Raw genomic sequence first — 16,402 nt, 5'->3', positions numbered from 1 at the left:
AACCGACAGATGATTACCCCATGCTGTGACAGAGCATAGGCAATGTTTTCACTGAGAGGATGGGAGGTAGCCATTGACAACGGTGAAACCCTACATAAGCTTGCCATGGAAAGGAATAAGAAGGATTGGATGAAGACAGTAGGAAAGCAGGGAGACGGAAGGGAAGGCATCTTCATGCGCTTATCTGAAGTTCCTACCAATGAATTACATAAGTATCTCTATCTTTACCTTTATGTTTATTTTCGTTCATCACCATATCCATTTGAGTTTGCCTGACTAAGATTTACAAGATGACCATAGCTTGCTTCATACTAACAATCTCCGTGGGATCGACCCTTACTCGCGTAAGGTTTATTACTTGGACGACCCAGTGCACTTGCTGGTTAGTTGTGCGAAGTTGTGTAATGCCATGGTATTGAGCCACCAAGTTTTTGGGGTTCATGACCGGGGATTATGAGAGTTGTGAAAAGTTATTGTTCACAATTTCGCGCACCAAGTTTTTGGCGCCGTTGCCGGGGATTGTTCAGTTTGGACAACTGACGGTTCATCTTGTTGCTTAGATTAGGTATTTTTTTTCGAAATTCTTGAAGAAGAATTCTAGAGTTTCATGATGATTTGTTGAAATCTGGCTGGCTGAGAAGCCATGTCTAATCTCATTGGACCGAGGTTTCAACTTATCATCACAAGAGCTTGTTGATTTTTATCAATCTTGCTTTTGGAGCAGTGATCTGCTAAGGCTTGGCTGGCCTTTGGCCATGTCTAGTGTTTTGGACCGAAGCTTTCTTTGAGAGCTTGGCTGGCTGTGAAGCCATGTCTAATTCCTGGACCGGAGTCTTAGACTAGCATTGCACTGATTCCTGGAATTCTCATTAAGAATTTTGATATCTTTTTCCACTTAATTTTCGAAAAACACAAAAAAATCAGAGAAATCATAAAATCCAAAAATTTCTTGTTTGAGTCTAGTGTCTCATCTTAAGTTTGGTGTCAATTGCATGCATTCATTCATGTGTATTAAGGATTCTCAAGTAATTCTTGATAATTTTCGTGCTCTGATCTTTGAATTCAAATGACTTGAGTGTTTTGTGTGTCTCATATGCATGTTCATTCTGTTAGTGTCAGTAGTATACAAACTGCTAAGTTTGGTGTCTTGCATGCATTGTTATTTGATTCTTGCTGCATTTTGATTTGTTCTTCTTATTAAAAATCCAAAAATATTTTTAATTTGTGTCTTCTCAAGTCAATAATACAGAGAATTGAAGATTCAGAACATACAGCAGAGGAATTATACAGAAAAAGCTGGGCGTTCAAAACGCCCAGTGAAGAAGGACAGACTGGCGTTTAAACGCCAGCCAGGGTACCTGGTTGGGCGTTTAACGCCCAAAAAGGTATAGTTTTGGGCGTTAAACGCCAGAATGTGCACCATTCTGGGCGTTTAACGCCAGGATGGCACAAGGGGGAAGATTCTGTTTTTCAATGCAATTTTTTTTCAGTTTTCAAAGTTTTTCAAAATCAAATCTTTTTCAAATCATATCTTTTCAATCAAATCTCTTTCAAATTCAATTTCTTTCTATTTTCAAAGACACTTACTATCAATTAATGATTTGATTCAACATTTCAAGTATGTTGCCTTTTCTGTTGAGAAAGGTTTAATGTTTGAATCATATCTTTTCTTGTTAGTCAAGTTTTTAATTTTTTTCAAAATCAAATCCTTTTAAAATGTTTTTCAAATCATATCTTCTCAATCACATCTTTTTTTTTTAAAAACCAATCATATTTTCTTAACCACATCTTTTTCAAAATAATTTTCAATCAAATCTCTTTGATTTCTAATTTCAAAATCTTTTTCAAAAATCACTTTATTTCTTTCCCCCTTTCATTTTCGAAAATTAAGTAATGTTTTTCAAAAATGTTTTCAAAATTTTTACTTAATTTTCGAAAATCACTTCCCTTCTTCTCACATCCTTCTATTTATGGACTAACACTATTCCTTAATGCAAAATTCGAACTCCATCTCCTTTGACAAGTTCGAATTTTCTACTTCTGTCTTCTACTCTTCTTTTCCTCTGACACTTCAAGGAATCTCTATACTGTGACATAGAGGATTCCACATTTCTTGTTCTCTTCTCTCTCATATGAGCAGGAGCAAAGACAAAGGCATTCTTGTTGAGGCTGATCCTGAACCTGAAAGGACCTTGAAGAGAAAGCTAAGAGAAGCCAAAGCACAACTCTCTTTAGAGGACCTGACCGAATTCTTCAAAGAAGAAGAACACATGGCAGCTGACAACAACAATGCCAACAATGCAAGGAAGGTGCTGGGTGACTTTACTGCACCTACTCCCGATTTCTATGGGAGAAGCATCTCTATCCCTGCCATTGGAGCAAACAACTTTGAGCTTAAGCCTCAATTAGTTTCTCTAATGCAACAGAATTGCAAGTTCCATGGACTTCCACTGGAAGATCCTCATCAGTTTTTAGCTGAGTTCTTGCAAATCTGTGACATAGTCAAGACTAATGGGGTTGACCCTGAGGTCTACAGACTTATGCTATTCCCTTTTGCTGTAAGAGACAGAGCTAGAACATGGTTGGATTCTCAACCTAAAGAAAGCCTGGACTCTTGGAAAAAGCTAGTCAATGCCTTCTTGGCAAAGTTCTTTCCACCTCAAAAATTGAGTAAGCTTAGAGTGGAAGTCCAAACCTTCAGACAGAAGGAAGGAGAATCCCTCTATGAAGCTTGGGAAAGATACAAACTATTAATCAGAAAATGTCCGTCTGATATGCTTTCTGAATGGAGCATCATAGGTATTTTCTATGATGGTCTCTCTGAACTATCCAAGATGTCTTTGGATAGCTCTGCTGGAGGCTCTCTTCATCTGAAGAAGACGCCTACAGAAGCTCAAGAGCTAATTGAAATGGTTGCAAATAACCAATTCATGTACACTTCTGAGAGAAATCCTGTGAACAATGGGACTAGTCAGAAGAAAGGAGTTCTTGAGATTGACACTCTGAATGCCATATTGGCACAGAACAAAATATTGACCCAACAAGTCAATATGATTTCTCAAAGTCTGTCTGGAATGCAAAATGCACCAAGCAGTACTAAGGAAGCTTCATCTGAGGAAGAAGCTTATGATCCTGAGAACCCTTCAATGGAAGAGGTGAATTACATGGGAGAACCCTATGGAAACACCTATAATCCTTCATGGAGAAACCATCCAAATTTTTCATGGAAGGATCAACAGAGACCTCAACAAGGTTTCAACAACAATAATGGTGGAAGAAACAGGTTTAGCAATAGCAAGCCTTTTCCATCATCTTCTCAGCAACAGACAGAGAATTCTAAGCAGAATACCTCTGACTTAGCAACCATGGTCTCTGATCTAATCAAAACCACTCAAAGTTTCATGACTGAAACAAGGTCCTCCATTAGAAATTTGGAAGGACAAGTGGGTCAGCTGAGCAAGAGAATTATTGAGCTCCCTCCTAGTACTCTTCCAAGCAATACAGAAGCAAATCCAAAAGGAGAGTGCAAGGTCATCAACATGGCCGAATTTTGGGAGGAAGAAGAGGCAGTGAACGCCACTAAGGAAGGCCTCACTGGGCGTCCACTGGCCTCCAATGAGTTCCCCAATGAGGAACCATGGGAATCTGAGGCTCAAACTGAGACCATAGAGATTCCATTGGACTTACTTCTGCCATTCATGAGCTCTGATGAGTATTCTTCCTCTGAAGAGGATGAGTATGTCACTGAAGAGCAAGTTGCTAAATACCTTGGAGCAATCATGAAGCTAAATGACAAGTTATTTGGAAATGAGACTTGGGAGGATGAACCCCCTTTGCTCACTAAAGAACTGGATGACTTGTCTAGGCAGAAACTGCCTCAAAAGAGACAGGATCCTGGGAAGTTTTCAATACCTTGTACCATAGGCACCATGACCTTCAAGAAGGCCTTGTGTGACTTAGGGTCAAGTGTAAACCTCATGCCTCTCTCTGTAATGGAGAAGTTAGGGATCTCTGAGGTGCAAGCTGCAAAAATCTCACTAGAGATGGCAGACAATTCAAGAAAACAAGCCCATGGACTTGTAGAGGATGTTCTGGTTAAAGTTGAAGACCATTACATCCCTACTGATTTCATAGTACTAGAGACTGGGAAGTGCATGGATGAGTCCATCATCCTTGGCAGGCCCTTCCTAGCCACTACAAAGGCTGTGATTGATGTTGATAGAGGAGAGTTGATCATTCAAGTGAATGAAGAATCCTTGGTGTTTAAGGCCCAAGGATATCCCTCTGTCATCATGGAGAGGAAGCATGAAGAGCTTCTCTCAAAACAGAGCCAAACAGAGCCCCCACAGTCAAACTCTAAGTTTGGTGTTGGGAGGCCACAACCAAACTCTAAGTTTGGTGTTGAACCCCCACATTCAAACTCTAAGTTTGGTGTTGGGAGGTTCCAACATTGCTCTGAGTATTTCTGAGGCTCCATGAGAGCCCACTGTCAAGCTACTGACATTAAAGAAGCGCTTGTTGGGAGGCAACCCAATGTTATATTTTATCTATTTTCTTTTGTTATTTTATCTTTCTTGTAGGTTGATGATCATGAGAAGTCACAAAATCAATGAAAAAAGCAAAAACAGAATGAAAAAACAGGAAGAAAAACAGCACACCCTGGAGGACGCACCCACTGGCGTTTAAACGCCAGTGAGGTTAGCTGTTGGGCGTTTAACGCCCAGTCTGGCACCATTCTGGGCGTTTAACGCCAGAAAGAGGCACCAGACTGGCGTTAAACGCCAGAAATGGGCAAGAAGCTGGCGTTAAACGCCAGAAATGGGCACCAGCCCGGCGTTTAACGCCAGAAATGGCTCAAAACGTGATTTTGTTTGCCATTTGGTGCAGGGATGACTTTTCCTTGACACCTCAGGATCTGTGGACCCCACAGGATCCCCACCTACCCTACCACTCTCTCTCCTCTTCACCCATTCACCAATCACCTCAACACCTCTTCCCCAAAAACCCTTCACCTATCAAATCCCATCTTTCTCTTCACCACTCACATCCATCCTTCATAAAACCCCACCTACCTCACCATTCAAATTCAAACCACTTTCCCACCCAAACCCACCCTCAAATGGCCGAACCCTCCCATCCCCCTCCCCTATATAAACCCTCCTTCACTCCTTCATTTTCACACATCGTAAACACCATTTCTCTCCCCTTCTTGGCCGAAAATTAAAGCCATTCCCTTTCTCCTCATTTCTTCTTCTTCTACTCTCTTCTTTCTTCTTTTACTCGAGGACGAGCAAACCTTTTAAGTTTGGTGTGGTAAAAGCATTGCTTTTTGTTTTTCCATAACCATTTATGGCATCCAAGGCCGGAGAAACCTCTAGAAAGAGGAAAGGGAAGGCAAAGGCTTCCACCTCCGAGTCATGGGAGACGGAGAGATTCATCTCAAGGGTGCATCAAGACCACTTCTATGAAGTTGTAACCTTGAAGAAGGTGATCCCCGAGGTCCCTTTTTTCACTCAAAAAGGGTGAATATCCGGAGATCCGACATGAGATCCGAAGAAGAGGTTGGGAAGTCCTTACCAACCCCATTCAACAAGTTGGAATCTTGATGGTTCAAGAGTTCTATGCCAATGCATGGATCACCAAGAACCATGACCAAAGTGTGAACCCGAATCCAAAGAATCATCTCACTATGGTTCGGGGGAAATACTTGGATTTTAGTCCGGAAAGTGTAAGGTTGGCATTCAATTTGCCCATGATGCAAGGAGATGAACATCCTTACACTAGAAGGGTCAACTTTGATCAAAGGTTGGACCAAGTCCTCACAGTCATATGTGAAGAGGGCGCCCAATGGAAGAGAGATTCAAGAGGGAAGCCGGTTCAATTAAGAAGGCATGACCTCAAGCCCGTGGCTAGAGGATGGTTGGAGTTTATCCAACGCTCAATCATTCCCACTAGCAACCGGTCCGAAGTTACCATAGACCGGGCTATCATGATCCATAGCATCATGATTGGAGAAGAAATAGAAGTTCATGAGGTTATAGCCCAAGAACTCTATAAGGTGGCGGACAAGTCCTCTACCTTGGCAAGGTTAGCCTTTCCTCATCTCATTTGTCACCTCTGTTATTCAGTTGGAGTTGACATAGAGGGAGACATCCCCATTGATGAGGACAAGCCCATCACTAAGAAGAGGATGGAGCACACAAGAGACCCCACTCATTATGAGATCCCTGAGATTCCTCAAGGGATGCACTTTCCTCCACAAAACTATTGGGAGCAACTAAACACCTCCCTAGGAGAATTGAGTTCCAACATGGGACAACTAAGGGTGGAGCATCAAGAACACTCCATCATCCTCCATGAAATTAGAGAAGATCAAAGAATCATGAGGGAGGAGCAACAAAGACAAGGAAGAGACATTGAGGAGCTCAAGCACTCCATAGGATCTTCAAGAGGAAGAAAGAGCCGCCATCACTAAGGTGGACCTGTTCCTTGATTTCCTTGTTCTTTATTCTTCTGTTTTTCGAATTCTAGTGCTTATGTTTATCTATGTTTGTGTCTTGTGATCATTAGTGTCTTAGTGTCTATGCCTTAAAGTTATGAATGTCCTATGAATCCATCACCTTTCTTAAATAAAAACGTGCTTAAATGAAAATGAAAAGCAAAGCTGAGTCACAATCTGAAAAGGTTCACCCAATTATGTGTCTGTGGCATGTATGTATCCGGTGGTAATACTGGAAGACAGAGTGCTTTGGGCCACAGCCAAGACTCAATAAGTAGCTATGTTCAAGAATCATCATACTCTACTAGGAGAATCAATAACACTATCTGGATTCTAAGTTCCTAAAGAAGCCAATCATTCTGAATTTCAAAGGATAGAGTGAGATGCCAAAATTATTCAGAGGCAAAAAGCTAAAAGCCCCGCTCATCTAATTGATACTGATCTTCATAGATGTTTTTGGAATTCATTGCATATTCTCTTCTTTTTATCTTATTTGATTTTCAGTTGATTGAGGACAAGCAACAATTTAAGTTTGGTGTTGTGATGAGCGGATAATTTGTACGCTTTTTGGCATTGTTTTTAGTATGTTTTTAGTATGATCTAGTTAGTTTTTAGTATATTTTTATTAGTTTTTAGTTAAAATTCACTTTTCTGGACTTTACTATGAGTTTGTGTGTTTTTCTGTGATTTCAGGTATTTTCTGGCTGAAATTGAGGGACCTGAGCAAAAATCTGATTCGGAGACTAAAAAGGACTGCAGATGCTGTTGGATTCTGACCTCCCTGCACTCGAAGTAGATTTTCTGGAGCTACAGAAGCCCAATTGGCGCGCTCTCAACGGCGTTGAAAAGTAGACATCCTGGGCTTTCCAGCAATATATGATAGTTCATACTTTGCCCATGATTTGATGGCCCAAACCGGCGTTCAAAGTCACCTTCAAGATTTCCAGCGTTAAACGCCGGAACTGGCACCCAAATGGGAGTTAAACGCCCAAACTGGCATAAAAGCTGGCGTTTAACTCCAAGAAGAGTCTCTACACGAAAATGCTTCATTGCTCAGCCCAAGCACACACCAAGTGGGCCCGAAAGTGGATTTTTATGTCATTTACTCATTTCTGTAAACCTTAGGCTACTAGTTCTCTATAAGTAGGACCTTTTACTATTGTATTTGTAGACTTTGGTAGCTATCTTCATTTTATGCTATCTTAGATCACTGGGAGGCTGGCCTCACGGCCATGCCTAGACCTTGTTCTTATGTATTTTCAACGGTGGAGCTTCTACACACCATAGATTAAGGTGTGGAGCTCTGCTGTACCTCGAGTATTAATGCAATTACTATTGTTCTTCCATTCAATTCCGCTTGTTCTTGTTCTAAGATATCACTTGTTCTTCAACTTGATGAATGTGATGATCCGTGACACTCATCATCATTCTCACCTATGAACGTGTGACTGACAACCACCTCCGTTCTACCTTCGATTGGGTGAATATCTCTTGGATTGTTTAACCGGAATCTTCGTGGTATAGGCGAGAACTGATGGCGGCATTCAAGAGAATCCGGAAGGTCTAACCTTGTCTGTGGTATTCTGAGTAGGATACAATGATTGAATGACTGTGACGTGCTTCAAACTCCTAGCAGGCGGGGCGTTAGTGACAGACGCAAAAGAATCGATGGATTCTATTCCGGCCTGACCGAGAACCGACAGATGATTACCCCATGCTGTGACAGAGCATAGGCAATGTTTTCACTGAGAGGATGGGAGGTAGCCATTGACAACGGTGAAACCCTACATAAGCTTGCCATGGAAAGGAATAAGAAAGATTGGATGAAGACAGTAGGAAAGCAGAGAGACGGAAGGGAAGGCATCTTCATGCGCTTATCTGAAGTTCCTACCAATGAATTACATAAGTATCTCTATCTTTACCTTTATGTTTATTTTCGTTCATCACCATATCCATTTGAGTTTGCCTGACTAAGATTTACAAGATGACCATAGCTTGCTTCATACTAACAATCTCCGTGGGATCGACCCTTACTCGCGTAAGGTTTATTACTTGGACGACCCAGTGCACTTGCTGGTTAGTTGTGCGAAGTTGTGTAATGCCATGGTATTGAGCCACCAAGTTTTTGGGGTTCATGACCGGGGATTATGAGAGTTGTGAAAAAGTATTGTTCACAATTTCGCGCACCATTCTCCCACTTCTTAACTGCACAGCCTTGCACTCTTCCTTAGGATTGGAAATTGTGTCACTTGGCAAGGAACTTGATGGCTTCTCTGTTGCAAATTGTTTAGAGAGCTGGCCAATTTGTCTCTCCACATTCTTTATGGAGGCTTCTTGATTCTTAACTATCATCTCTTGGTGCTTCCACATTTTTTCCATTAAAGCTTCTAGGTTGGTGATTCTTTGAGATTCTGGTGATGCTTGTGGTTAGTTGTGAGATGTGGGTGGTGGATGGTAAGCATTTTGGTTGGTGGGCTGGTTATGGGCTGGATAATAGTTAGAGTTAAGGTAAGTGTTTTGTGGTTTTCTGAATGAATTTTGGTTGTTATTTTGCTGGTTATTCCTTGAGTTGTTTTGGTTTGCGTTTCTTTGCCATGGCTGTTGGCTTTGGTTATGGTTATCTCCCCACCTAAGATTGGGGTGATTCTTCCATGAAGGATTGTAAGTATCACCATAGATCTCATTTTATCCAGAACTTTGGTTATGCATGTACTGTACTTGCTCCTATTGCTGTTCTTCTTGGTTCTCTTTATTTTGCACCCATGTAGTTGATGATTGGCTTGTATTCACAGCTGCTACTTGAAGACTGTCAATTCTCTTGGCCATTTGCTCAAATTGTTGTTGAATTTGTTGTTGTATCATCTTGTTTTGAGCCAAAATGGAGTTCACTCCTTCCAATTCTAGTACTCCCTTCCTCTGCGATGGTTGTCAGGTTCTTTGATGAGCAAAGAAGTATTAGTTGTTGGACACCATATCTACAAGATTCTGGGCTTCTTCAGCAGTTTTCATCAGTTGTAATGAACCTCCAACAGAGTGATCTAATGCCTCTTGGGATTTCAATGTTAAGCCTTCATAGAAATTCTACAGCACATCCCATTCGTTGAACATATCTGGAGGACACTTTCTGATCAAAGCTTTGTATCTCTCTCATGCTTCATAGAAAGATTCAGCATCCAATTGGGTGAATGTCTGCACCTCAGTTTTCAGCCTGATAATCCTTTGGGGTGGGTAGAATTTAGCTAGAAATTTGGTCACCAAATCATCCCAACTAGTGATACTTCCTTGGGGGAAGGTCTCAAGCCATTGTGTAGCCTTGTCTCTCAATGAGAATGGGAATAGCAGAAGCTTGTAAGTTTCAGGATTCACACCATTGGATTTGACAGTGTTACAAATCCTCAAGAAGGTAGATAGGTGCTCGTTTGGATCTTCCAATGGGCTTCCTCCATAAGAACAATTGTTCTGGACAAGTGTAATGAGTTGTGGCTTCAACTCAAAATTGTTTGCTTTGACATTGGGAGTGATAATGCTGCTCCCACAGTGTCTTGGGTTTGCAAATGTGTAAGAAGTTAGAACTCCTCTTTGAGGAGGATTATTGTTGGACACTCCCCCTGTTGGATTCGAATTTGAGGGATTCCCTTCCATTTCGTGATACTCTTCTTCCTCTGAACCTTCTTTTTCTCTAACAACACTCTTTCCTCTTTCTCTTCTCAACCTCCTGAGAGTTCATTCGTCTTGCTCAAAGAAGTGAGGATTCTCTCTTTTTACCTGTGACATACACACAATCACAAGGAACAAACAGCAGCACTCTTGAGAATTGAGTGCAGTTAGTTGAGACAAAATCTCAAACAGTTAGTGATTTAATCAAAATTAAAGAAAAAATGCTTGATCTAAACTACCACCTCACTTAATCATTGTCAATCTATTTCAATTCCCGGCAATGGTGCCAAAAACTTGATGTGTGGAAAACGATCAAACACAAAACTCACCGGCAAGTGTACCGGGTCGCATCAAGTAATAATAACTCACATGAGTGAGGTCGATCCCACAGGGATTGAAGGATTGGGCAATTTTAGTTTAGTGGTTGATTTAGTCAAGCGAATCAAGTTTTGGTTGAGTGATTTTGTATCCGACAGTAAGTAAATTGCAGGATATGTAAAGGGAGAGGGATGAATTGCAGAAATTAAAGAGAACTGAAAGTAAAGGTGCTGAATCTTAAAGAACAAGAAATTAAATGACTGAAACTTAAAGTGCAAGAAATGTAAATTGCGGTAACTTAGAGTGCAAGAAATATAAATTGCTTGAATGATAAAGGGATTGAGGGACTGGGATTGCAGAATTTAAATAAGCAGAAGTAAATTGCATTAAATAGAAGAGCAAAAGATGAATTGAATTGAAACAGATCTCAAAAAGTAAGGGTAGAATGCTTTGAAACATAAAACAGAAAATGACTTGTGCTTAATTACAGCAAATTAAAAGATGGTTGAAGATCTCAGGAGTGGAAGAGACTAGAAAGCAAGTCTAGATCTCAAATCCTTCCTTGATCCAAAGTCACAAAGCAATTAAAGAGAAATTGAAGATTGAAGCAGTAAAGGAAATTGAATTCAACTCAATTATGCAGTAGAAAAATCAAAGAGATCTTAAATGGAGATTGAGACAGAAGTTCCTCAATTCTTCACACTTAAGACAAAAACAAAACCCAGTAAAGGAAACAAAAAGATCAGAGGAAGACGAAGTGAATTCTCTCTTCCAATTCTCAAGCCAATTGCAGAAAAAGAAAATGAAAAGTCAAAACCAGAAGTTCAAAAGCAGAAAATGAAAAGTGAGCTCTCAAGTTTTACAAAAGATGAAAATTAAAAATTCAAAGTAAAAGTTTTTTTTCTAATCCTAACTAACACGTATTTATACACTTTATATTTTAGATCTAAGAATTTTGAGTAGGCTTGAAAGATGGGTGAAGAATTGAATTAAATTGGATTTTTAAGTGAATTTCAGCCCATGTTGCTCCCAGGAGGTTGCTCTACTCTTGTGGAGAGCAGAGCAGTGAAGCTTTGTGTGGGGATCCAAATTGCGCGCCAAGGTTTTGGAGAAGCAACAGGGAACTACCCTGTTCTTGGGGAGAGTGGAGCAGTGTGCGTCTTGCGCGCACCTTGCCTCCCTGCCCGTGCTGTGATGCGCGCACCCAAGCTCCCTTGTGTACGTGCCATGATGCGCGCACCAAGATCCCTGGCCGTGTCAATGTTGCGCGTGTTGCACCAAGGAGTAGCGCTTTGCTCTCCTTGTGAGCGGAGCAGTAGTGCTTCCAAGGGGAGGTCCCAAGTTCGAAACTTGCTGGGTGGCTTTTTGGTGCAAATTTCCTTGGTTTCTTGTAGCGCCTTGCTCCTTGCTTCCTCAAGGTGCTGTGTTCGATCCTTGGAGGTGGCATTTTGGCCAAGTGTGGCTTATTTTCCTTGTGAGTAGTGCTCTCCTTCCTTCCTTAGGTGCTTGGTTCGATCCTTGGGGAGAGCATTGGCAAACTTTTTTTCTTTGAATTGTTTTGGATGGAGCCCGATAATGCTCTCAAAGAGAGCAGAGCAATGTTTTGCTCTTCCTTGTTTCTTGGCTTAAGTTTGTGCTCCGCTCTCAAGGGAAGGCAGAGCATTGAAGCTTTGCATGCTTGGTTCATTGTTGTGCTCCCTTGGAGAGCATTGTGCTCTTGGGGAGAGCAGTGTGCTTCCACCTTCCATGCGTCACGCTTCCTCATTTTCTTTGCCACACTTTCTTCTTCATTGAGTCACGCTTCTTCATTTTCTTTGCCACACTTTCTTCTTCATTGAGTCACGCTTCTTAAGCCACACTTTCTTATTTTCTTCTTTTCTTCACCTACAAATAATCAAAACAACCAATCAAAGTATCAACAAATTCACAAGGTTTATAAATCATTAAAATACAATTAAATTTAGCTTAAACCTCATGATTTAGCATCAATTAAATGGTGGTTGTTTGATTCAAAGAAACCATGCATTTCCATTCCAAATTACTTACTTAGAATGCAAGAAAGTGCATAAAAACTAGTGAATCAAGTGAAATTAGCTTGAAAAATAGGCATATGATGACTTTTCATCAATCCCTCTTTTGTATAGGACATTTTGGACTAGTGTCTAATTTTGTACTTCTTTTATGAGTCTTCTGGCCTCCTTTTCATTCTTAGGGAGGACATCGAATTTGAGATAGTTAGCTATAGGAGTCATCCACCCCGAATTTTGATTAGTTATGGTCATTGCCTCCGAATTGTCTTCCCCTTTTGATATTAGTGGTGCTTGCAGGGTCTCCTAGATAAGCCTTCTATTATTGCCCCCTGGCTTGGTGCTAGCTAATTTTGAGAAGGCATCAGCTCAGGTGTTTAATTCCCGGGCTATATGTCGGACTTTTTCTTCTGAGAAGTGCGTTAGCTACTTCTATCCCTCCTCAAAGTACCTTTTCATGGTGGGGTCTTTGGCTTGATAGGTACCATTGATCTGTGAAATTATCACTTGAGAGTCACTGAACACTATTAGCTTTTCTGTTCCCACTTCTTTGGCGAGCTTCAACTTGGTTATTAGAAGCTGGAAACTCGAACCTCAATGAGAGTTCTACCCGAGTTCGTTGGTCACTTTCCAGGATAACTCCTGCCCTACTGCCAGCTTTATTTGATGACCCATCTACAAATAGGTTTCATGTAGTTAGGCTTTCCTAGATTTCTGTATATTCAGCAATGAAATTAGTGAGATATTGGGACTTGATAGTTGTCCAGGTTTTGTACTTTTAAGTCGAACTCGGACAGTTCTACAGCCCATTGCAACATTCATCCTGTCAAGTTTGTCTTTTGTAGAATATGCTTCATCGGTTGATTAGTAAGGATATTTATGGTGTGGGATTAAAAATAAGGTCAGAGCCGTTGAGAAGTGAGGATAAGAGCATACGCAAAATTTCTCTATCTTTTGATAATTTAGCTTTGCCTCCTATAGGGCTTTGCTGATAAAGTAGATAGGTTGTTTCTTCTTTGCATCTTCACGAACCAAAGCCAAAGCGATAGCTCAGCTTGCTACTACTAAGTATAGTACGCGTTCTTCACACTTAACAGGTTGGTTAAGTATAGGGGGTTGACCCAGGAAGGCTTTGAAATCTTGGAAGGCCTGCTCACATTCTGGAGTCCACTCGAAATGTTTCCCCTTTCTGAAAATGGAATATAAGGGCAGTGATTTCAGAGCGGGTCCTTCTAAGACTCTGAATAGAGCTACTAACCTTCCATTCAGTTGTTGGACCTCTTTGAGACAAATCGGACTTTTCATGTTGATTATGGCTTGACATTTTTCCGGGTTCGCTTCTATGCCTCTTTGAGTTAGCATAAAACCCAAGAATTTTTTCGCTTCTAATGCAAAGGTACACTTTGAGGGGTTTAGCCTTATCTCATGCTTCATTGTAGAAAACACCTCCAAGAGGTCAGATAGCAGTGTTAAGTTATCTTTGGTTTTGAAGAGCATGTTTTGTACATATACTTCCATGAGGTCTCCCAAGTGGGAAGAGAAAACTTTATTCATCAGTCTCTAGTACGTGGCTCCGGCATTCTTTAACCCAAAAGGTATTACTATGTAGCAATAATTGACTTTTGGAGTAATGAACGAAGTTTTTTAATTTCCTTTATAAACGCTACTTCCAGTAAGGCTTGCACTTGTTCTTCCATGACCTGTGTCCTTTCTAGCCTAAGCTTCTGATGCTTTCGTTAGACAAGTCAGGAACCCGGGTATACTGCAAGCTTATGGGACATGAGGTCAGGATCTATGTTAGGCATGTCGGAGGCTTTCCAAGTGAAAAGGTTAGAATTCTTTTTTAGTAAGTCAATGTGTTGTTCTTTCAGGTCTTCTTCCAGGTTAGCCCCTATGCTTGTTATTTTTTCAAAGTGATATTTGATTTGTACTTTCTCTACTTTGCCTCCAGGTTGGGGACACAATTCTTCCCGGGTTCGAAGACTACCTAGTTCAATAGTATTGGCCTCCTTTCCCACAGGACTGCCTTTTAAATTAAGCCTTTCATTATAGCACTTTTGTGCTAGTTTCTGATCTCCTTTAATAGTGGCAATTCCTTCTGTTGTGAGAAATTTCATGCAAAGATGGGGTGTGAAAACATCGGCCATAAGTCGGTTCAAAGTGGTCCGACCTATTAAGGTATTGTATGCCGATGTTACGTCGACCACAATGTAATCGACGCTCAATGTCTTCGACTTTGCACCCTTTCCAAGAGTGGTATATAAAGAAATCCAGAGGTTGGATAAGCATATTCCCCAGTTTGAAGAGGTTATCTGGGTATGCCTTAAGATCCTTTTCTTCCAACCCGAGTTTGTCAAAAGCAGTTTTAAACAGGATGTCAGCCGAGCTACCTTGATCTACTAAGGTCTTGTGAAGATTTGCGTTGGCGAGGATCATTGTTATCACCACGGAGTCGTCATGGCCAGGGGTTATCCCTTGAGCATCTTCTTTGGTAAATGAGATGGTGGGCAAGTCGGGAAGTCTATTATCTTCTCCGACTTGGTATACCTCTTTGAGATGTCTTTTCCGTTATGATTTTGATATTCATCCTTCCGCGAATCCCCCATCAATCATATGTATATGTCGCTCAAGGTGGGGGGTTTGAGGTGGATGTTCTTGCCGTCCTCTTTCCTCATCCTTCTTTCTCTTCCTTAGGTCATCCGACCTGTCCGCCAAGTATCTGTCTAGTTGGCCTTCTCTGACCAACTTTTCTATGACATTCTTTAAATCATAACAGTTGTTGGTAGAGTGCCCATAGAGTTTGTGATACTTGTAATATTCTGTTTGACTTCCTTCCTTCTTGTGCTTAATTGGACGAGGAGGTGTAAGCTTTTCTGAATGGCATATCTCTCTATACACATCCACTAGAGAGACCCCAGAGGAAAGTATCATTGTGGTATCTTCAAGGTTATAATCTTTCTTTTTCTTTGGTTCTTTATCTTTTTCCCAAGGTGAATAGAGAAAGTTGGTCCTCAAGAGTGGTTCTCTTAGTCGGGAGTTTTCTTCCGTGTTAATATATTTCTCTGCCCGCTCTTGTACTTTGTTCAGGAAAGTCGAGTGTCGCTTGGATATGGATTGAGAGAATGACCTTTCTTTGAGGCCGTTAACTAGCCCCATGATCAAGGTTTCAGTGGGCAGATTTTATATCTCCAAGCATGCTTTATTGAATCAGTCCATATAGTCTCGAAGCATTCCCCCGTTTCTTGTTTAATTCCTAACAAACTCAGGACATGCTTTACTTTATTCTTTTGGATAGAAAATATGGTAAAAAACTTCCTTGCCAGGTCGTCGAAGTCAGTGACCGACCTAGCGGGTAAGTTATCAAACCATTTCATTGCTAGTTTGGTTAAAGGAGTTAAGCATCAAAGTAGTCTCTGAAGTTGCACTCGAGCCTCAAAGTAATATCTGAAGTTAATAATTATCCAAATTTATCCTCGAAGTTTCACTCTGAGACTTGATGAGCGGATAATTTGTATACTTTTTGGCATTGTTTTTAGTATGTTTTTGGTATGATCTAGTTAGTTTTTAGTATATTTTTATTAGTTTTTAGTTAAAATTCACTTTTCTGGACTTTACTATGAGTTTGTGTATTTTTCTGTGATTTCAGGTATTTTCTGGCTGAAATTGAGGGACCTGAGCAAAAATCTGATTCAGAGACCAAAAAGGACTGCAGATGCTGTTGGATTCTGACCTCCCTGCACTCGAAGTGGATTTTCTGGAGCTACAGAAGCCCAATTGGTGCGCTCTCAACGGCATTGGAAAGTAGACATCCTGGGCTTTCCAGCAATATATGATAGTCCATACTTTGCCCAAGATTTGATGGCCCAAACTGGCGTTCAAAGTCACCCTCAGGAATCCCAGC

General features: G+C 40.9%; 1 non-coding gene across 1 annotated transcript; it reads right to left on the bottom strand.

Moving 5' to 3' along the window:
- Positions 1-2,672: 2,672 nt before the first annotated feature.
- LOC112798640 (small nucleolar RNA R71) lies at positions 2,673-2,780 on the bottom strand. Its single transcript, XR_003200243.1, has one exon. It is a non-coding gene; the product is annotated as a small nucleolar RNA R71 (small nucleolar RNA).
- Between the last annotated feature and the right edge of the window lie 13,622 nt (positions 2,781-16,402).

This window comes from Arachis hypogaea, chromosome 4 (genome assembly GCF_003086295.3).
Source record: "Arachis hypogaea cultivar Tifrunner chromosome 4, arahy.Tifrunner.gnm2.J5K5, whole genome shotgun sequence".
Classification (NCBI taxonomy): Eukaryota; Viridiplantae; Streptophyta; class Magnoliopsida; order Fabales; family Fabaceae; genus Arachis; species Arachis hypogaea.
This window is presented reverse-complemented; position numbering and strand designations above follow the sequence as displayed.